This window comes from Carcharhinus amblyrhynchos, chromosome 5, assembly GCF_965287045.1.
Source record: "Carcharhinus amblyrhynchos chromosome 5, sCarAmb.v2.hapA, whole genome shotgun sequence".
Classification (NCBI taxonomy): Eukaryota; Metazoa; Chordata; class Chondrichthyes; order Carcharhiniformes; family Carcharhinidae; genus Carcharhinus; species Carcharhinus amblyrhynchos.
In genome coordinates, this window is record NC_137328.1 from 41379669 (window position 1) to 41403644 (window position 23976).

Sequence of the window (23976 nt, forward strand, 5' to 3'; positions counted from 1 at the left end):
GAGGTCACTCATCTGCCAAAACACCAGTGTCCAGCCCCTACTGCAGTTGAAGGTTAGTCCCCAGTGAAAGGCAAATCAAGTAGGGTGTATAATAGTTAGACAATTGATAAGCATCAGTTTGCTGCCTACCCCAAACTCAAAATTACCCCAAGATATTTTAGACACTATTTGACAAGAAGGCTAGTTAGTTCATAAATGGAGTTTTCAGATCCAAGCTCTGAGATAATACTTGGTGGCTATCAAGAACAATGAAACAGCCTTATATAAATCTGCACTGGGTGAGTCCTGATTCAAGCACCATTTCTCTATCTGCCAGACAGAGTTGTCAAATGACGAAACAAAAAAGACATTTATTAGTGCCAAACTAGTTAATATAAAAATAAGGCTGGCGGATAAGACTGCTAAAAGCTCCTAGCGCGTTCTGAGGCTAATGGCTGTGTTCAGGAAATGGTGGCAGAGGAAGATTAGGTGATCTATCACACAATATCCATTGCTCAGAAAGCTGATTTATATCATGCTGAAGTGACCGGCTCAATTCTTCATTTGCAAAACACACTATAAAGCATCTCTAATGCACCTTTGATACTTTGTACCAAAAACATCATGTGCTCATCTATTAATCTCATTCAAATTAGATGCCTTCCCAGCTGGATCACCTGATCCATGTTCTGAATGTTGAGTACCAACCTGCCATGATCACAATGAATGGCGGAATAGGCTCGAAAAGCCAAGTGGCCTCCTCCTGCTTCTATTTTCTCTGTTTCTGTGTAATTTGAGAAGAATTGCTTCTGCTTGTAGGATAACCCTTCCTTACTGTCCTTGCTTTAAATTGGTCACTAATTGTCGATTGCATAATCATCACAAACCCTACCTACTATCACTACACTCTGCTCCCAGATCCCCACCACCACTAACCCCACACTTCAAAACCGGCAGAGCTACTGGTGCCCAGCTTTTCAACTGAAACTCTCACCCACGTCCTTCCCCATCTCTTCTCAAGGGCACACCCAACACATTATGGTTTAGTTACTGAGAAAGCCCCAGTGATACCAGACAGAAGATGGGCAGTACAATGGTTAGCACTGCTGCCTCGCAGCACCAGGGACTCGGGTTCAATTCCAGCTTTGGGTGACTGTGTTCTCCTCGCGTCCGCATGTGTTTCCTCTGGTTTCCTCCCACAATTGAAAGGTGTGCAGGTTAGGTTGATTGAGGTGTGGGGTTAGTGGTGGTGGGGATGTGGGAGTACAGTGTAGTGATGGTAGGTGGGGTTTGTGATAATTATGCAATCGACAATTAGCGACCAATTTAAAGCATGGACAGTAAGGAAAGGCTATTTGTCCCATCAAGACTGGACCAACAACAATCCCACCCAGATCCTATCTTAAATTGCCCCTTAGTATGCTAGGGGTTAGCAGAGCAAACATGTGGGGTTACGAGGATAGCATTATAGAATCATTGAATTCTATAGTGCAGTAGGAGGCCATCTAGCTCATTGAGTCTGCACTAACCACAATCCCACCTAGTCCCTATTCCCATAACTCCTCATATTTATCCTGCTAATCCCCTGATACTAAGGATCAATTTAGGATAGGATCTGGGTGAGATTGTTGTTGGTCCAGTCTCGATGGGACAAATGCCTCCTTCTGCGCTGTAGGGATTCTATGATGTTTAATTTAAACCTTGCACTTATTAGGAGTGGTGGTCTCAGTTGTTCTGCCCTGGGACTGAATTATTCACTGTTTTATGTTGGGTGTACCTTTCCCTGTTCATCTGAGAAAGAAATCTAAATATTCATCTGCAGCCTATAAACATTGGTAACATTTTTCTATTGGTTATTCCCTTCCAATAATTTCCGTTTTCTCTTTTAATTACAACGTGGGCTAGTTAGGGATCTATAGCTGCGGCACAATTAGTGGCTACAGGTAACACAGACTTGAAGCCAGTCCTAATTGTAGCAACACGATATTTTGACCTCAAAGTCTAAGAGATCATGGATTGGTTTTTGAGCATCAAGTTTAGAGTAGGTCATCAGAAAAAAAAGTTAGAGCTTTAAGATAATGCACAAAAAAAAACAACTTCTTCACCATTCTTCTTTGGTTCAAATCTCTTGTGCACTGAATTAAATTATTTTGAGGTTGCTTATGTGTCCTACTTAGGCTGGATAAACAATGTACCTCAATTTGTATTCACAAACAGTAATTCCATGCTTAGCATCAAAGCTTCCACTGTATTTTATGCTCATAATTGCCTTTCTGCACAAGGGCCCAGGGGAAGGGGAATGTATGGTGCCTATGAAGATGGTGGCAGTCAATAAAAAAGTAATTAAAAGCTGAGGTTTGTAAATGTTCACCGCTGGGAAGACTTTACAACATTAGGAATGATTTTACATTTCTTTTTGCCTTTGACAGGACATGTGAGTTATGCAGTATGTGGGGAATTCCATGAATATAGCAATGTAAATGACCTCTCTAACTGTAACTCTGTTATCCTGCAAACTGGTGTAAATCAACCGACATATAATCAATAACAATTTTTTGGTCCGGTTAAGAAGATTATACAGTGTGCGAGAGACGTTCTCCATTTTCAAGAAGAAAATGCAGCTGCATGTCAGAACAATTGCTTACAATTGCAAAAAAAATACTATTACAAGCTGAAGTTCCTCTTGCATTTGACGCCATGCATTATTTAAGGTGACATTATGTAAATACAGTAGCTGCACAGGCAAACTTAAGTAGTGCAAATTTGTTCGACATAATTCAGGTGGTTCATATAGCACAGTGCATCAGAACGCTGTTTTGTAGTGTTATCTTTCCACCTCTGGGACTCAGGCAGGATTGAATTCAGGGCTGTAATCTTACATGCTGCTGATGGGGAAAAAAAGTGCTTCCGAATGAATCAACACTTAGCAATGTTTACGATTAGGTTTTTCTATGCGTATTAGAGAGTAAAATCACTAAAGAATTGTCACGAAATGGAATGCTTGACTTTCGTGTCAATATGATCTATTGAAACTTAAATTTTTGCAGAATATAAAAGCAAATTTAACACTTGGGTAAAATGATATATTTTTCCATCAATTTTTGTGCACATATATCATCTGTCGAAATGCATTTTAATTGATATCATCATGTGGCCTCAATTAATTGTTCCTTGCTCAATAAAAGGGCTTTCACTTCTTGAGTAGTTAATTTTGATATTATTAACTAATCACACAAACCGGAATTTTACTGCCACATCTGCCCCGGAATCGGTGGGGGGGAGCAAGGCTCGCAGAACACAATTCCCTGTTGGCCTTGATTAGGATTTTACAAGCCTTGCCCAAGCGAGGTCATAAAATACCGACCATAGCGCGGAATTTTCCTGCCCGCCTGCCATTGTGGGCAGAGGGCGGGTCATGCAAAGGTCCGTTGACCTCGGGAGGGATTTTCTGGTCTTGGGGCGAGCGTGGCCATAAAACCCTATCTACAGTGTTAACACCATCAAATTGTTAGCATTGGTATAAGTAGTAAAACATGTTTTTGACTTGAGCCAACAGTTTTGCAAGGAAGGAACATGGGAAAATGGGTCCATGGGTACGTACTTGCACCATGACAATAGTTCCTACATACCTGGCCTCCAAGTTAAGTAATTAAATATTTGCTTTCAAATTATATGATTTACACTATTGGGAAATTGTCAGGGTTATAGCAACAAGATGGACACAACATTGTACTGCTAGCTCATTAGAAAATTACAGGCAGTCCTCAGACTGAAAAGTGTGTCTTAAGTTGAAATGTTGTCAGTTAGAACTGATTGTCCTTTAAGAGCAATGCTATAAATCCAGGGATTGGCTCCTGAACCAAGGCCTAATGTGCTATTTTCTCTAAAATAGCCCAGAAATTTGTACTCAATAAGAAGAAAGTAATATAGCAATAAATTGATATCATAAAACATAAATTTTGGGGCGGCACGGTAGCACAGTGGGAAGCATTGCTGCCTCAGAGCGCCAGGGACCCAGGTTCAATTCTGGTCTTGGGTAACTGTGTGGAGTCTGCACATCCTCCCCGTGTGTGAGTGGGTTTTATCTGGGTGCTCCAGTTTTTACCCGCAGTCCAAAGTATGTAAGTTAGATTGATTGGCCATGCTAAATTGTCCCTTAGTGTCCCAAAATGTATCAGTTAATGGGATAAATACACAAGGTTACAGGGGTAGGGGCTCAATTGGATGCTTGGTCAGAGAGTAGCTTTAAACTTGATGGGCTGAATGGCCTCCTTCTGCATTATAGGGATTTTATAAAAGAAAAAGAAATTAAAGGAAAAAGTTTGGAAATGTAGATTCATCAAGCAAAAATGCATTGGAACAGCAGCTGAATGTCTTGAGTGAGGAGATGGGAAATACAGAACATCACTGTGCACATGTGAATGTTTGAACTTGTTCTCTAACTTGGTATCATTAAGTCAAAATCATTGTTGCAAATTCCAAACAGAGTGTCAATTTATAAATGTTGTCAGTGCTGTACATCATAACTCAAACTTTGTAAAGTTGAGGACTGCCTGTACTGCATACAGCCAGCACTAACCATCCTGTTTGTTGGAAGCATATATCAGCAGCTGGCCCAATATCATTTCATGCTTGGATTACGTAAAGCTAAACTGTACTGCTTAAATCTAGTTTACACCTTTTGTAGGCTACCGGAGATGAAAAGATCATTTGGAAAAGTGCTATACAACAGACAACAATGACTAAGCTTGGGGAAGAGCAATGCCTAAGAGTTTCCAATGTTGAGCAGAGACTTAGTTGAGGAGATGGAAGGACAAGAGAGAAATGCAATATCCATAGAGGGCAGAAGGCCCTAGAATTCCTACAGTACAGAAGGAGGCCATTTGGCTCATTGAATCTGTGTCAACCACAAACCCACCCAGGCCTTACTCCTGTTACTCCACACATTTTACCCTGCTAATCCCTCTGACACTAGGGTCAATTTAACAGGGCCAATCAACCCAACCTACACATCTTTGGACTGTAGGAGGAAATCGGAGCACCTGGAGAAAACCCATACAGACATGGGGAGAATGTGCAAACTCCACACAGACAATGACGTGACATCAGAATTGAAACTAAGACCCTGGCATTGTGAGGCGGCAATACTAAATATTATAGCACACTACAGACATGATGAGAGGATGAGGGAACTGATATGCTCTGAGATGAGTACCTGGAGGTTAGCAATGAAGACCTGGATGCATGATGAAAGAATATTAATTGCCTAACATACATGGTCAAGAAAAGTAAATCTATCTCGAAGTGCTGTTTTATACCAAAGAAAATTATAGCACAGGAGCAGGCCCTTCAGCCCTCCAAGCCTGCACCGACCATGCTACCCAACTTAACTAAAACCCCTTACACTTCAGGGGATCATATCTCTCTATTTCCATCATATTCATGTATTTGTCCACATGCTCCTTAAAAGTCAGTACCATATCCGCTTCCACTACCTCTCCCAGCAACAATTCCCAAGCATCCACCTCTGTGTAAAAAATCTACCTCATACATCTCCTTTAAACCATGCCCCTCGACCTTAAACCTAAGACCCCTAGTAATTGATTCTTTTTACCCTGGGAAAAACCTTCTTACTATTTACTCTGTCCATGCCGCTCATCATCTTGTAGACTTCTATCAGGTATCCCCTCAACCTTCGTCATTCCAATGAGAACAAATCAAATTTCTCCAACCTCTCCTCATAGCTAATGCCCTCCATGCTAGGCAGCATCCTGATAAATCTTTTCTGCACTGTCTCCAAAGCCTCCACATCCTTCTGGTAATGTGGCGATCAGAATTGAACACTATATTGCAAGTGCGGCCTAACTAAGATTGTATAAAGCTGCAACGTGGCTTGCCAATTTTTAAACTCAATGTCCTGGCCGATGAAGATGAGCATGCCATATGAGTTCTTGGCTACCTTCTCCACCTGCATTGCCACTTTCAGTGAACTGTGTACCTGTATACCCAGATCCTTCTGCCTATCAATACTCTTAAGGGTTCTGCCATTACTGTGTATTTCCTATCTGCATTAGACCTACCAAAATACATTACCTCACATTTTATATCTTTGGTTAACAGAAAATTATCAATCTCAGATTTAAGATTTAAAAAATTACCAAGCATCATGCACCATTTGGGAAATACAACGCTCTGTCATCCATTATGTGTCAGTGTGTTTTAAAATTTCACTTCTAAAAGATGTGTGTCAAATTTTAGATTATGTCCCCTAATCCTTGGCTCCCCAGCCCGTTGTTACATTATGAGGGATATAAAAGATGATGTTTTGGGAATGTATCTTTAAATTTAACATTAAATAAAAGGTTGGGGGCGGGGGGTTGGTGGGAGGGATATTCTCATTGGCACAGTAGTTAGCACTGCTATCTCACAATGCCAGTGACTGCGTTCAATTCCTGGCAGGGTCGCTGTCTGTATGAAGTCTGCAGTTTCCTCCTACAGTCCAAAAGATATGCCGGTTAGGTTCATAGGCCATGCTAAGATCTCTCTCAGTGTACCCGAACAGCAACCAAACAGTGACAACTCAGGGATTTTCACAGTAACTTCATTGTAGTGTTAATGTAAGCCATCTTGTGACACTGATCAATAAATTTAACTTCTGAAGTCTGCCTGACAAAAAAAAGGGTGGAGTAATTGTTAGAAATCAAAGAAAAGCTTAGATTGTTTTATTAGAAAGAAATTGCATGATGTTTAGGCTTGAAGACAATGGCAGCAGTATGTGTGTTAGTAGTTGAGTTTTCACAGTCTCAGAGAATTGTGCTTAAATCTATCCATTTGGCTCAAGGTGAAAGATAATTGAGTGATTGAGTGAATGCTATTTAGCATTTCTACCTAGATACAAGGCCCATGTGATTTGCTTTGTCATGTGAAAAGATACAGAGAAAGGTAATATAAAGATCAGGTTACAGGTTTTCTTAGCATATCACTGAGTATTACAGATGTATTTGGGCCTGTATGAAACCAGGCATGAGGGAGGAGGTGGAGGTTAAAAGTCTTTCTGGTTTGCCATGCAAACGGTGAGCTTCCAGGTGGAAGCTCATACTTGAACTGAAAAGATCAAATTTGTTGGGAATTGTAATATGGCTGGAAGAGTTGCCTAAATTGGGCTTGAGGGTGAATCTTCAGGAAAAGGAAAACACAGTGAAAGATAGTATCACAATTTTATGTTACCAGGATGAGAAAATAAAAGAATAGAAATAAATGCTCAGGTGCTGAGCATCACTTTGGACTAGGTCTGGGAGAAGAATGGTATAAGATATATCTGAGAACTGGATTTTTAGCTAAGTTAAAAGTAAAAGTGTCAGTTTTGTTCTAGAGTTTAATGTACAAGTTGCCTACAAATATAATGTTTAGTTAATATTTTAGTCTGTAACAGAAAAAGTCTTAAACATGAAATCGTGTCAACTACCCTTTCAGCTTTTGACTGGAATTTTGTTTTTTTTTAAGTTATCAGTCTCCACATGTATCACAGCGGAATAAATTCCTCTCTATGCACCCTGTCAGTTCTTCTTAATATCTTGAAAGTTTTGTTCCGGTCACTCTTTAACCTTTGAAATTCCAGTAAAAACAACCCAATTTGTATGATCTCAGCTCATAATTTAATACTTGGAGCCCTGGTGTTATCTTAGTTCACCTACGATGCATTTGCTCAAGTCCAATATATCCTTCTTAAGGTGTCGTGCCCAGAACTGCTCACTGTGCTGCAAGTGTGACCTATCCATAGCTTTGAATAGCCAGAACAAAGAAATGTCTCCTATGATCTTAGTGTTCCAGTATAAAGGCCAGTATTCATTTGGCCCTTTTGATTATGTTGGGTACAAATTTATGTCATGCACCCGTACTCCCAAATCTCACTGTACAGTAAGGTACAGAGAGGATATGGTGGAGTCATGTTCTTCCTGCAAGTTGAAGCTTTCCGTCCCTCATGTTTGCATGTTTTTCCTTAAGCTCAACCTACAGTTCTAATGCTGCAGTCATAGCTACTTGTATCTCCCCAGGTTTTATCCTCATGATTTGGTGGGTTGTTTCTCACCTGCTCCGCAATCGAATTCACGTGTATATGAGCTTGAAACCTCAGTTTTGTTGCAATGGCTTTTCCTGGTTCAGGAGAGAGAAAAGGGTTGTTTGTGGATGGCATATATACCGGAATTCTCCCAAAATAAAACTAGTTGCCCAACGGAGGTGGGAAAATGAGAGAATTTCCTGCCCTTTTTTCGGACGTACTTACCTGAATGAATCTCTGATACTCTGTGCATCACAGATGCCTCAGAGGAATTCTCAGAGGCCAGCAGCATCATGCTGAGTGTGGCACTGTGCATACACAATCTGTCGATGGACGTGCACCCACCCTCACCCCCTCCCCCCATCACCGGCCTCCCAATCGCTGGCTTTCTCGATGTTCCCAAACCTGATCCATGGCCTGACTGACCCCCTCGGGCCAGCCCGAATCTCCCCCCCAACACCTAGCCCTAAACTACATGCCCCAATCGCCCCCTCCTTCCCTCCCCTACTAATGCAGAGTGGCAGTGTGCCCCCCTCCCACCACTGAACACTACACCCCTTCTGCCCATTGGGAACTCCTCTTGCCCTCCCCCAACCACCTGGGGGTGGGGGGGTCTCAATGGCCTCTGTCTCCACCAGCAGGGTAAGGAGGCCTGTTCTCCGTTAGTGGGGAGCATGTGTAAAACCTTGCTGGTAGGAACCCCTCTTGGCTGTGGGGGGAGACGCTAGCAGGCCCAGAGATTACCATCCAAGGCCCACTAATCATTTGGAAATGTCAACTTCTATATGATAATCAGCTCCGCGCTGATTTCTAGCACGGAGCTGATTGTGATTTAAAAAAAAGGGCTTCGGAGACTCATGATCGGACAGATGCCGGTTGTGAATTTCATGGTCCCACTGTGCTATTTGAGCAGCACAGTGAGCTGGGAGAATCCCAGCCACAGAATTTTGATTATTTACTTGTTGCCATACTGGAACAGTTCTTGAATCATACCTATGACCCGTCATTGCATTCCTCTACCGTACAGTTGTGTTCCTGTCATCCATAACCAGAAGCCTTTTAACCTTGGTTCCTGATCCAACAGAACAATTGCATTGGCTTCTGTGTCTTTCTTGGAATTTGTGTGATGACCATTTGCAGATATGTCAGCATTCCAGAATGTGAATCCGTGACCCTTAGTTTCACCCAAGAAGCATTATTGAATGAGTTCTTTGCATGGCAGATCTATTGCATAGATTTATTTAAGATTCTCGGCGCATCTCGGAGTTTTGCACTTGCACAGCTTTACAAAGTGTCCCATTGTGGTGGATGCACTGCAAGAGATTGCTGGACATTGAGAGTTCTTTTGGCATTGCAACACTAACATGGTTTCCCACCATGTCAGACTCAACAAGTACTCTTAATACTGAAATCTTTATCACAGAAGCTGGAGCTGGTATGACCAAGCTGAGAATCATACTGTGGAACAGCAACAACCTGACTGAGAACACAAAATTGTGAACATACTAAACCTGTCTTATCAGCGCATTCCCCTATAGTGGTGAGATGTGAACAACATGGGCTAGGCAGGAGGAAATGCTGAACCATTTCAACCTTCAATGTACCTTTGGCATCTCTTGTCAAGGTCACCGACTCAGAACTCCTGGAGGGTGCTAATTCCAACACTCATTATAAAGACCATGAAGTCCGCATTGATCCAATTACATTCATCAGATGGATGAAGGTGATATTCCAATAGACCTTGTATATGATGAACTAATCACTGGGCCATGACCTGATGGACAGCCATAAGTCTGTTATGCTGGAAGTGAGATATGATGATAGACAACATTGACACAGGCAGCTTAGAGACAGCCACCAAAGGCCATGACTTCCAGAGGTGTTGGAAGAAGTGACAAGAAATGGAAAGCTCAGGTGGCCAAGAAGAGAGCTGAAGAAAAATGAAGGCCAGCAAATCCTACACCTTCTCAGCCATACCGGAGTCTTCAAATGAAGCAAGTGCAGCAGAGATGAACATGTCAGATCGGGGCTCCTGGATCACCCATGGTGATACTTATCACAAAGCTAAGCGCCAAGGCAAAAACTTTCATCTCACAAGGTGGAATGCTGCCAAAAAGATAATAAGAAACATTCAACCTTGACTTAGGAGATAAATAAAATTGATTTAAAAGTCCTTGTGATATTGTTTATTTGGGCATTCAGAATACTTTGACAAAAACCATGGAAAATTTTAATTACAGTAAAATCCTCAAGGAGAGGAGAATAAGAAACTGGATTTTTTTATATGCTTGAATGTATTGGCTGACTTTTCATAGATGTCTCATAGTCTGTCTCATGGTGTGTCTCAAGCATGGCCTCAAGGTCTGTCTCGCAGACAGTCTCCAGTCTGTGTCATGGACTGTCTTTGGTCTGCCTTGCGGATAGTCTCTGGTCAACCTCATGGCCTCCAGTCTGCCTCATGAACAGTGTCCGGTCTGTCTCACGGACGGTCTCCAGTTTATCTCTTAGACTTTGTCTCTATGTGTACTAAAATTGGCTGGTCCACAAATGAGCCTTTCAGCAATCTTAAAAGAATCAGGTGATGGGGCTGAGGAGTAAGACAAGCTAAATTTCTCTTGCAGAGTGATATCTCAGACTTGATGTCTGATTGACCTCCTTTTGTCCAGTAACCATGATCGATTCTATGAAAAGTAGGTTGATAAGAGTGTTCCATTGTCTGGCAAGGCCTAACTATTTTTATCCGAGAAGGATGCGTCATTTTCCAAGGAATCCTAATATTAACTTTTGAACTTGGTCAAAATTCACAGAATATAATTGATGGTCAACTTAATAGTTGTATCTTTTGCTGAATGAATACTTTGAACCAAATTGTGCTCTTCTATTAAGTAATCCGGGTTTCAAACACATCCTTCAAATTTGTCGTAAAACTGGAATTTCCCACATGTACTTGTAAATTTTAACTCCCTTAGTCACTCTTCAAGTGAGTTTGAGAGATCAAACCCCTCACTTTAAATCATTTGATTCAGAGTTACACTCACATTAAACATCGTTGTTTCAAGAAGCTAAACCATCTTGATAACTGGTAAAATTTTTTTTGAGTACTGCAAGTATTTTCATCAGTGTTATAAGCATAGAGAGCTTTATGCAAAAAGACTGACATGATTCTTATCCAAGAATGTTGTCCCACATTAAGGCTATCTTGCACCATGATTCATGTGAGTAGATATCCCCTTTGCACTGTCAGCATTACATGGCTTCACATGAACTGTCAATCTTTCAATATTAGGATTTTTAAACTACAGAAATAATACAAGAAAATGGTGTCCTTTATTACTTTTCAGTCTTACTCTCAATGACTCCTGGTGACCCCAAGTGGGCCCCCTTTCTTTATCAGGACTCGAAGCCTTCTCTGAGGTCTACATTTAATCATGTTACCATCACAAACCTATCATGCTCTCCTAGTCTAATTCCCACTGGCCAGGCATTCAAATGCATTTTTCTTATGAAAAGTCATCGACCCGAAACATTAACTTTGTTTCTCTCTCCGCGGGTGCTCCCAGCTGTTTAGTGCTTCCAGTATTTTCTGTTTTTATTTCAAATTTATATATGCAGTATTTCACATTTGCATTTGTTCACTATGGACAATAGCACAACCATCTTCACTAAAAAAAGAAATAATCTAATATTGTTAACAATTTTCTGACTGATAGGGGATTGCCATCTTTTGGAGGTGATGGAGGCCTTGTAAACTTCACTGGGTGACCTTCTCACCAGTTACCCACCTGCCTCTGACCTGTTTGCAATTTGACAGAGGCCATGCAAGGCCCAGGGCTTCACTCTAACTGAATACCATAACTGGCCAACTATTGCCCAACTAAACTCTTCAGGTCAATTTTTATTTATGCTTCTCAAATGCTTGAACATCTCACATCGACACGTCTTAATAATTTCAATTTCAGAAACAAATGATGTCCACGCTAAGTGATTATATTGCAGAGCTGGGAGTACTTGCAATTACTTTTGGAGGTAACTCCCATGTTTCCACAGATCACCAGCCTATAAAGGACACCAAGTTTAAAAATCATACATCAGCTAGAAAGTAAAATGCCATCAGAAATGTTTACATCTAATAGAAAACAGTTGTATTCAGATAACTTAGTGAATAGATTGCTAACCAGTCCATTTTGAAGGACGATGGAATGTCTTGGACATTCTCCTTAAAGGTTATACTTGTGATCTTAATGTCAGACTAGAACACTGAAGGATATTACCTATGAGGAGAGGTAGGATAAACTCAATTGTTCTCACTGGAAAGACGGAGGTTGAGGAGTGACCTGATAGAGGTTTATAAGATTATGAGTGGCATGGACAGAGCGGATAGCCAGATGCTCTTTCCTGGGGTAGAAAAGTCAAGTACTAGGAGGCATAGGTTTAAGGTACTTGGGGGAAGGTTGAAAGGAGATGTACAAGGCAAAGTTTTTACACAGAGGGTGGTGAATGTCTGGAAAGCGTTGCCCAGGAAGGTGATGGGAGCAGATACAATAGAGGCATTTAATTGGCATCTAGATGAATACGTAAATAGGATGGGAACGGAAGGTTATGGATGCTATAAGTGTACATGGTTTTAGTTTAGGCAGGCATCATGATTGGCATAGGCTTGGAGTTGAAGGGCCTATTCCGCCACTGTACTGTTCTTTGTTTTTGTTAACCAGCATGCGTTTACTCTCTCCAGCTGTGCTGCCTTCCTGGCAAATTTAATCTGCCCTTCTTTACAAATTGGATTCCAATCCAATGCTTTTACTGAGCCCAACTGCAATTTTACCCTATCGCCTGCGCGAGGAGGTCCATGTGACTTTCAGGCTAGGATAACCTTCTGTCAGTGGATTTGGACCCAGAGATTTTATTTCCAGCTAGGTCCCATAAGAAGATGGTGGGCTTATTCTGCCATTGGCTTCCCTCCCACTTCCCCAACCATGGGGGGATCTTATAGAGATGTATAAGATAATGAAAGGGATGGATAGGGTAGAGGTAGAGAGATTCTTCCCGCTTAAAAGGATAGCAGGACTAGAGGGCACAGCCTCAAGATAAAGGGTGGGGCAGTTGAGATCAGAGTTGAGGAGGAACTTCTTCACTCAAAGGGTGGTGAATCTTTGGAATTCTCTGCCCGTTGAAGTGATGGAGGCGACCTTGCTAAATACATTTAAGTCACGGGTAGATAGGTTTTTGATAGACAAGGGAATTAAGGGTTATGGGGAGAAAGCGGGAAAGTGGAACTGATCCACTTCGGATCAGCCATGATCTTATTGAACGGCGGGGCAGGCTCGAAGGGCTAGATGGCCGACTCCTGCTCCTATTTCTTATGTTCTTATGACACTCTTTCAACATCTCTCCTGAGCATCAACTGTTCTTTTGAGTCCTCACCAGTAGCTTCCAACCAATCGCAATTCCACTCCTTGTAGCCAGGCAGATAGTGATTAGTATTGTGTTTGGGTGGGAATTTCATGGTAGACATGAAGACCTTTGGAGCTTCAGACTTTTTTTCTTTATTCATGGGATATGAGCATCACTGGCTAGCCAGCATCCTGTCAAGTCATTGCCCATCCCTAGCTGTCTTTGAGACTGAGTAGCTTGCTAGGCCATTTCAGAGGACAGTTGAAAGTCAACCGCATTGTTGTGGCTCTGGAGTCACATGTAGGCCAGACTAGGTAAGAATGGCAGATTTGCTTCCTTGAAGGACATTAACGAACCAGATGGGTTTTTCCAACAATCAACAATGATTTCATGGTTATCAGTAGATTCTTAATTCCAGATTTTTTTTATTGAAGCCTGCCATGGCGGGATTTGAATCCGAGTCCCCAGAACATTAGCTGAGTTTCTGGATTTAATAGTCTAGTGATAAAACCACTAGGCCAATGCCTGATATCACAACCCTGAACTCCAAAGAAAAGGATCTTATCAGCATGAGTCGTCCTCTGCAGTGCTCCCATTTGTATAAAATGACTTTTTAGGGTCCGAAAGTCTTACAGGCCTCATGCTTCAGAGGATAAGGTGGTTTCCATGTCCACTCTGTGTCCACCGGAAGTTAAATTTAGAACTTCCCTTTTACGGCGTTGTTATGTTTCTTTTAGAGTTTATTGGCAGGTGTTTCAGTCACATTAGACGCTATGGCTCTTGCTATATATTTGGTCCTTAGTTAAAGCTCAAAATCCAATTAGAATCCTGCTGCAGAAATCTTGAAATGATTGCAGATGGTCTGCTTTGGGGCATCACACTCAAAGGTAGCTGCCTCCCTGCTCAGTGAGAATTGTCTCCCACTGACCGACTCAGAGCAGTATTGTTCTCAAAGCTGTGGAATAGTCCACACTTGACAGTTAACACCTGCCACACTTCCCTTTATTAATGTCGCACAGATCAAAGGATCCCAGGTTGTAATCAGCAGAAATGAGCCAGGAAGATAAACGTTCTGAAGGTAACTGCATCATTAAGTGCACAGAGTTAAACTTGTAAAACTCCTGGTAACAAAAAACAGAGACAATCTAATACAGAGTATAAAACAATCCAATAGAAAATTCAATTTGGTTTGCTTCTAACAGTCAGGAAAGGTCTAAGGTCACATCAGACTTTGTTAAAAAGAACTGTACATTGCTTCTTCCAGATTGCATTCTGTGTTTTTTCTGTTAACATTATTACATTATGTCAGGCTTGCATTACACATGAAATGAGTTAGTTTACTGCTACTGCTACTTATGCTCTTATGTTTTTACACATGCCCTTGAATTGAAGATGTATCCAGGCTATAAAGCTGCATCAATTCAAGCATGCAGTACAGTGGTCCTAAATCATGTTTGTAATTTCCAACATGCCGTCATTGATTTTTGGGGTCAAAATCATCTTTGCAGTTCCAATCTTTAGTAGCCTACAAGAGTTGGCTCGGAGCCTAAAAGGCCATTTTAAACAAATGGGAGCACTGCAGAGGATGACTCATCCTGATAAGATCATTTTCTTTGGAGTCTAGAGTAGTGTAGTCAGAGGAAAAAATGGAGTCTGCCATCACACTCATTTTGCAGACAATTTGAGAAAATTGCTTCAGAACTAAAACACAAATCTCCTACATTCCTTCATTCACCGGTTTCTACTAACTGTGCTTTAAAAGACATTTTCTGACATTCATGGACTATAAAACATCACATTTTCTGTTTTTTAAGCATTCCAGTTAGATCACATTGTAATGTAACAATCACATATCGAAAAATTAATCCCACAGTGGTGTTAGAAAGGGGGCACCAGTGACAGTGAAGGAATGGCGATATAGTTTCAAGTCAGGATGTTGTGCAGCTTGGAGGGGATGTTGTTCCCTGCATCTGCTACCCTTGTACTTCTTGGAAAATGTTGTCAAAGGAGCCTTGACAAATTGCTATTGTTAGTGCTTCTTGCATGTGGTTGTTATATATTTAAGTGACTGCATGATTGTATTAAGGGATAGTCACATGATTTGATGGTAATATTATTCGGATGATTCACAGGCTGCTGACTTAGTTTCATTTTGTACCCTGTACAATCTACATCGTTGTTGCTCTTTTAAATCTATATGTGAAAACTGTATATTTTCTTTTTGTTTATAAGCCGCAACCTCTAATATAGTTCAGATATTACAATTTGAAAAGCGGTGACAAATGGGAGTTTATTTTGTCAAGAACATTGAGGAAAGTTCCTAAATAGAAAAAAAATACATTGTGGGTCAGCGCACTTTGAAAATCAGGATGAAGGGTTGAAGATTGAAATGCCACTAAAGGAAGACCAAGTAAGAAAACAAAAGTGAAAGACACATTGGGTAGAATTTTCTAAGCAAATATGTTGAAGGATGTAATGGCAGAGCAGGCGTCTCATATGCAGTTGAAAAAGTATAGAAGGACTCCATATAAAAGAGGGGGTATTCTGATCAGAGGAGGGTGAGATTCCAGGCAATATCTAGCATATTTGTAAAGAAGGGACCTTCTGTGTGCAGCTGTGGCCATTTGAAAAGAAAATACATCAAGGTAACAGTCTCCAGGGTAAAAATGGGAGTTAGCTGAGAAGACAGAAAATAAACAGAACAGTTTTGAGTCTCTAGTGCCTGCAACAGAAGTAGTAGGTCAATTAGAACCCATGGGGCCTTGCAATGAAGAAAATGAATCATGGATATCCTGCACAGGGCATTTTATTTGCTTGTACATCATACAAGCAAATAAAATTGCAAATGAATTGCTCGCTTCAGCTTTTCTCAGTACAGTAGGAAGTAAACTCTCCAATTTGCTCCAGAGTTTGGTTCATCCAGCAAAGCCAGGAACCAAAACTTATGATAACTTGACAAAGGTTCTTGAAGAGCATTTGTCTCCAAAGTCATTGATCATTGCAGAATGGTTCAGGTATCATCAAAGGAATCAATTGGAAGGTGAAAGCATTGCTCAGTTTGTGGCAACCTTAATAAGACTGGCACAACATTGTAATTTGATGAGTCAAGATTGTTTAGTTAGTGGTCTCCAAAATGAGGCTATCCAAAGAAGATTGCTTTCTGAACATGCATGTTAACGACAGCAGTAAAAATTGCAGCAACAGATGGAGAAAAATCTGGAAAATCTCAACAGGTCTGATAGCATCTGTGGAGAGAGATTAGAACTAAAGTTTTGAGTCTGGTTGACTCATCAGATAACAGTAGAAATTGTAGTGTTGATGGAACTGGTTGCTAAAGAGGTTTCACAATTTGGTGCAGGAATGAAGATCCACAAGTTGGGAACTGCTCATAAGAAGTCAAAGCAGCAACAAACATGTCATAGATATAGCAAATTGGGTCATTCAGTGAGTGAATATTGGAGAAAGGATAGTCAATGCAAAAACTGAGACAAAATGGATCACATTGCAAAAGCTTGTTGGACTAGATTAGCCTCCAGAAGAGCATTTGGAAGAAGATTCTAGATATCTTCAAGAAGGAAAAAGTTGCATTCTACAAAAAGAATTTACAACATGGAAGAAAAGAATTATGACTGTGAAGATGAGAATGTCCAAAAATATGATGAAGAGCTCCAACTAAACATCTTATCCGTACAGATAAATTACGTAGATTAAATGGGCAACCTATTAGGATGGTGTTTGACACTGGTGCTGCTTTATTTTTAGTTCCTGAGACTACATATCAACAAAAGGTGCAGCATCTTTCTTTAGAACTAGCTGATGTGATTCTAAGGATATAGGCAAAAGAGATCGTGCTGTTAAAGGTTTATATCAAAGTCAATTTAGAGCTTAGTGGACAAACAGTGGAGTTGTCTTTCCATGTGATCCATGGTGATGTTCCAGCTCTATTTGGAAGATCATGGTTGGAGAAGATAAAAATTAACTGGAGTGCTGTCAACATACTGGTCGATGCCAAAACGGATCTGGGTAAATACCAGAGTGTATTCGAAGAAACGCTTGGCTCAATAAAGGGTGTTTAAGTAAAGTCAAAATTAACTTCTTATCTAGCAACTTGATATTGTTCTTGATGCTGGGCCATCTCTGAACTTTCTGGAGGTAGTAACAAATCAAACATAATTCTCAACTGTCTCTTTAAGACTAATAATATAAGTGACTAATAATCAACGAAAAAGTCTCAAAGCAGGAGAGGTGCCATATTTAATTCATCCCAAGATCAAAGAAAAATTAATATGACTTGTTAACATTGGTGTGTTAGAGCTGGTTACAATGAATGACTGGGCTACCCTTTGTACCTGTCATGAAACCAAATGGTTCAGTTCATATTTCTGGTGATTTTAAAACAACCAGAAATCCAGTGTTGTGTGTTGATCAATATCCATGTCCTTTAACTGAAGATTTGCTTGCTGGGTTACCAGATGGCTAGAAGTTTAATTAATTGATCTTTCACAAGCATATTTACAGATGAATGTAGCCATTCAATCTAAACCACTTTTTACCGCCGTTACTCAAAAAGGTCTTTTTCATTATTAAAGATTGTCTTTTGGAATAACATCCAAATCAACGCCGTTCCAAAGATTGATGGCTCAGATTTTAAGTGGTCTCTCTGGTGTACAGTGTTACCTGGATGATATTCTAATTACAGGGTCCCAATGAACAGGAGTAATTGAATCGTTTAGAAGCAGCTTTAGAATGTCGTCAAACACATAGTCTGCATATCAAGAAAGACATGTGTGACTTTTCGAGACATCAGTCCAATATTTGGGTCATGTTGCAACAATAAAGTTCTACATAGATACCTAAAAAGATGGAAGCTATTTTTAGAAGTACCACATCCAATGAATGTGACACAATTGAAATCCTTTCTCAAATTAGCAAATTATTATTAGAACAATTGTTCCTGAATTAGCTACACCGTTGAAGCCATTGCATAATTTATTATGGGTAAAACAGTCATTGAACAGGGCAACAGAATGTGAGAAAGCAGAGATAGATGTCAAAGATGCTTTGCTGAAGTCTGAAGTATTCGTTCATTTTCATCCAGAGCTTCAATTACTGCTTGCTTACGATGTTTCACCTTATGGAGTTCACATTGTTTTGCAAATTATGCCTTTGGGAGAAGAACAACCAATAGCTTTTGCTTCATATACTCTGACTGGTGCTGAATCTAATTATGCTCAGCTAGAAGAAGAAGTATTGAGTGTAATTTTTAGTGTACGAAGATATCATCATTATATATATGGTCCTCATTTCACATTATTGAATAATCATCGACCCTTAACTACAATTTTTGGGCTGTCTAAAAGCATACTGTCATTAGCTGCTTGCTGATTGTAAAGGTGGTCATTGATCTTATCTGCACACTCCCATGATATAAAGTCTTGTCAAACAGAGTGCCATACTAATGCTGGTGCATTGTCAAGTTTACCTTTACCTATTGGGCAGATGCCATCCACTAGTTTTGCCAATATTCTTTATTTTTGCTAGTGGATCATTTACCTGTGACAGCTTCTCAAGTTCAGAGAATTACCTGAAATAATCCCGTGCTGGGAAAGATGATGGATTTGGTATTGAAAGGAATAATAGCTGGAACACATTGTAACACAACTGAGTTCAAATCATATTTATCAAGAAAGCTTGAGTTGACTGTCCAAGAAGGGTATCTGTTGCTGGGAATTTGTGTGACCACTCCTCTTGGTCTGTATGGAAGAGTTCTTGAACAACTGAAGGGCCTCCAGGTATAGTCTGGATGAAGGAATTAGCATGTAGTTATTTTTGCTGGCTGGGTCTGAATGCTCAGATTGAAGAAAAAGTGGGACACTGTCAGTACTGTGCACAAATAAGAAATACACCACTGCTGCCTCCTTCATACCCTTGGGAGTAACTTAAAATGCCAAGGCAATGATTGCATGTAGATTTTGCTGGTTGTTTGAAGGTTACATATTATTACCAAACTTGAAGAAGTTGCCATCATGAGATCTACTACATCTGAACAAAGCATCAAAAAATCTGATTAAATATTTACAAGATTTGGTAAACTGGAACAGATTGTTTATGATAAAGGTTCACAGTTTACTTCATAAGGATTTAAGGTTTATCTTGGAGTAAATGGTATTCAGCACATAAAATCTGCACCTTATCATTTATCAACCAATGGATTGGCTGAAAGATTTGTACACTCCTAGAAATGTTATTTAAAAGCTTCAAGAGAACAAGGTTCATTATCACGTCATGTGAATACAGCTTTTTGGCATCTTATATAACAGTACTTACGCGACTACCGAAAGTTCACTTCATTAATACACTCAAAGAAGAAGTTGAGAATTGAGTTTGATTTGTTATTACCTCCAGAAACTTCAGAGATAATAAAGCATCAAGAACAATCTCAAGTTGCTAGATGAGAAGTGAGGGCAAAACAACATTCATTTCAACAAGGAGATTTAAGTGTTGGCGCATAATTACGCCATGAGTAAGAAATAGGTTTAGCAAAAAAAAAGTACCCAAACCTGGATGTTGTTCAGCTCTTGCTACGTTTAAAAATTGACTGCTTTAGTATCTGAGGAATCACAAATGGTGCTGAACATTGTGCAATCATCAGTCAACGTCCTCACTCCTGACCTTATGATGGAAGGAAGGACATTGATAAAGCAGATGAAAATGGGTGGGCCTGGGACAATACCTTAAGGAACTCCTGCAGTGGTGTCCTAGAACTGAGGTGTCTTACCTCCAACAACCACAGCCATCTTCCCTTGTGCTAGGTAAGAATGCAACTGGTGAAACTTTTTAATTACTGGTTTTGTATCTGTATATGATTCAAGCATATATAGACACCTGGTCTACCTCAAATTGCCCTGGAAAGGCAAAGAATGTCAAACATTTGAACAACTGTTTAAGTAGGCAATTTCACTCTGCTACTATGCAATGACTACACAAGTGGCATTTTCCACTATCAGGATGCTGCCATCAGTCCAAATGAACGTGCTGCCTGCCATTCAGTTGAACAATGAAGTGTATAGATTTCAGTGTCGGTGCAATACTGGTAAGTAGGCCTATTGTCACAATGATTACCTGATTGAATCAAACAGCATGTTCTTTTGGTTGTTCATAATAGGCAGAGTGCTGACCGTACTCAACCAGCTGCACTTGGAAAATGCAAAACAAAACATCTACTGTTAGACGTGACTAAATTAGATACATTTGTTGAACAACTTTGAGTCTGATAATAGCTACATTAACAATCAAGTTAAGATAATGAGTTGAGCTTGTAATGTGGCTTATTTCCAATTGCTAGAAATAACAAACGTCCATACACAGGGACCGTTCTTTGCGAACAAAAGGAATGTGTTCAAGCCTGATGCCTATTTTGTGTTACCCACGAGTTTGGGAAGCTTATATTTCCCCATCTCTTTCACCATGGCAGTGTCTTGCCCAATCAGAGTTTACTTGCCAAAAAGCACCCTTTTCTCCTGTTTATAAATTGTTGTGACTGTTTGAAATTTGGCATTCTTGTATTTGTCCTGATGATGAAAAGCAAGATGAAAAGGTTCAGTAGCATTTCTCTCTTTTCAGCAATATTCACATTCTGTACTACCAAATGACTACTTATGCCTTTTAACTTATTAATCAAATCTTTCCAAAATCCCACCAGTCAGTTAAATAATGCAATTGTTTTGATTTGATTTGATTTGAGTTGTTATTGTCACATGTACTAGTGTACTGTGGAAAGTATTGTTTCTTGCACACTATACAGGCAAATTCATACCATTCATAGAGAAAGAAAGAAGAGGGTGCAGAATTAATGTTACAGTCATAGTTAAGGTGCAAAAAAATCAAAGATAAGGTAGGTCCATTCAAAGTCTGATGGCAGAAGGGAAGAAGCTGTTCCTGAGTTTGTCGGTATGTGTCCTCAGGCTTTTGTATCTTTTTCCTGATGGAAGGAGGAAGAAGAGAGAATGTCCATGTTGTGTATGGCCCTTGACTTTTGTCATGATCTAAGCAGTTTATTGTTTTGAATTTTGTTCATTTTTTTCCTGAAGATGCTTGTAATGGCTTGAATGTGACTCAGGATGAATTCATATTTCTCCACTACTTCAGTTAAATGTCCATTTTCGTTTTCACCACTAATGCCTCACCTAAGAATCGGCAGGCTATTTGATCGTGGAGACCTAAAATGGAAAGCAGTCTTGCTCTAATCCTATCTCTCCATTCATACACTTCCAATGGGGATTGGAACTCCTATGGTTATCCATTGACAACTTAATCTGACTCAACACAGGTCGAGGATCAATCTGTATAGCTGACAATGTAACCAATAGTAAACTGATGTCATGATCAGCTGCCCAACATAAATTGAAAGCAGATCGAGATTGTGGGAAGCTTGTGTGGCTCAGGGGGAAACCCCTGATATAATTAAGTTTCTTTATTAAACCTTTTTTCTTTCATTTACTCTGTGCAGTTAGTTCTTTTATTGCTTGCAACTGAAGTAGCCTTACTGCTGGATGAACAATAGGGAGAACTTACCTTGGCAGAGCAGAACAGTTCATTCATCTTCTTGCAGTATTGAACCCCTATTCTCTTGTGGTGGGGTACCGATGGAAAGCTACAACAAAGTACAGAGGAGGATACATTCAATGGCAGACATTTAGTACAGCGTAGTTTTTAGATGTCTGGTTGCCTTATTAGGGCAAGTTTGTGAGCCATATTGGCACCAGCAAAATCTTGCATGTGGCCAGAACAGATTGGAAAATTATGGGCAAAGAACTCCCAATTTTCCAATGTCTGCTGGCTATTTGTGAATCCTTGCAGGATGAAGCTGAAAAAAAATTGTACATTTCTCATCTTTTCTGACGCTGGAGCCTGACAGTATTTTCCCTGCAGTGAATGGCAATGCATGGGTTGGCTAGATTGGGTCTGATTACTCTCACTGCTTTGTCCCACTTTCTCTGAGCTGATCCTAACTTTAGTCTTAGAAGCCATGGAGGAAAGTTACTGAATAGATCCACGGGAGCCTGCTGATGAGCTTTAAACCTTTTAACACAAAGAATAAAATATTTATTATAACAAGAAAAATGAACTATATTATACCAGAAAGAAAGGTTGGAAAGATTTCAATACAAACAGAAGAAGGTGATTCAATTTCTTACTATTCGTTTACCCTTTTATTCCTTTGAGCAATATCTTTAAAGACGCATCATATCAAAGAGTTAAGACTAGGTTCACACAAAAACTCCTTGCTTAGGACTGACACATGTGCCAGCTGACAGGCAAAAAGCTAAAACCGAAGAATCACTCTAATTCTAAAAAGCCAATTGTCCTTCAAGTGCAAGCCAGTTATACACTGGCTAAGGATAGCTAACTGCTTGGCTTTCTGCAACATGAGGTCCAGGCAATATTTTGGGTGTCACTGTATCCCAGAAAAGTTGATCCTTTAAAGTTAATTTTGTGGTTTTTTTCCAATGTTTTAAAATCTGCAATGAACATGGGCTGTGCATTTTTGCACATAAAAATAAATTTACAGAACTTTTATTAAAAATTATTCTCTATGTTTTTCATTTGGGAATATAATGTATGTATACACATCTTTTTAAGATGTTTTCCTCCAAGTAGTTGTAATCGAGTGAAATGACACATTTTAATTAATCTTCTCTGTTAAGAAATTGCCTAATAACAAATATGGGATTTGAACTGATTTGTATTGACTATGGCAGCATACCAGCTAGTGCTGTCGGCAAGAAACTCTGTGATATATACTCTTTTCAAATCAGTTCCAGATCATTCAAGGGAAGTTTCTCTAGAAAAGTGGAATGAAATAACAAAAACCATGTAGTACAGATACCTGACAATAAACTGACTATTCAAAACACTTTCCTATCAGTGTAGTGTCCCCATGACCCCAACCCATAGTTGCTGGTTTCAACAAGATTTGAATTTTCAAAGGCTGTGTTCTTAGATCCAAAGACATCGGCTCAGGTCTTCATGTCTCTGGCTGTTCAGAGAATTGACGTACTGTTACAACCCCAACTGATGGTAATTCTGGACAGGTCAGATCCCAGAGTGAAACTTGGATTGATAGATCCTAACTTTAGTTTTAGAAATCATGGAGGAAAGTTACTGAACAGATTCACAGGAGCCTGCTGATGAGCTTTTAACCTTTTAACACAAAGAATAAAATATTTATTTTAACAAGAAAGATGAACTGTATTATACCAGAAAGAAAGATTGGAAAGATATCAAAACAAACAGAAGAAGATGATTCAATTTCTTACTAATCCTTTACCCTTTTATTCCTTTAAGCAATATCCTTAAAGTCGGATCAACAGCGAAGAGTTAAGACTAGGTTCACACAAACACTCCTTGCTTAGGACTAGCACACATGAAGAGAATTTTCTTCCAGTGAATTCTTGAGCATTTACTTGCTGCTTCTTGCCCAACTTGTATCTCTTCCCAAAAGACCCAGAAGTGACGACATTTTAAATTCGCTATTACCGTAACTT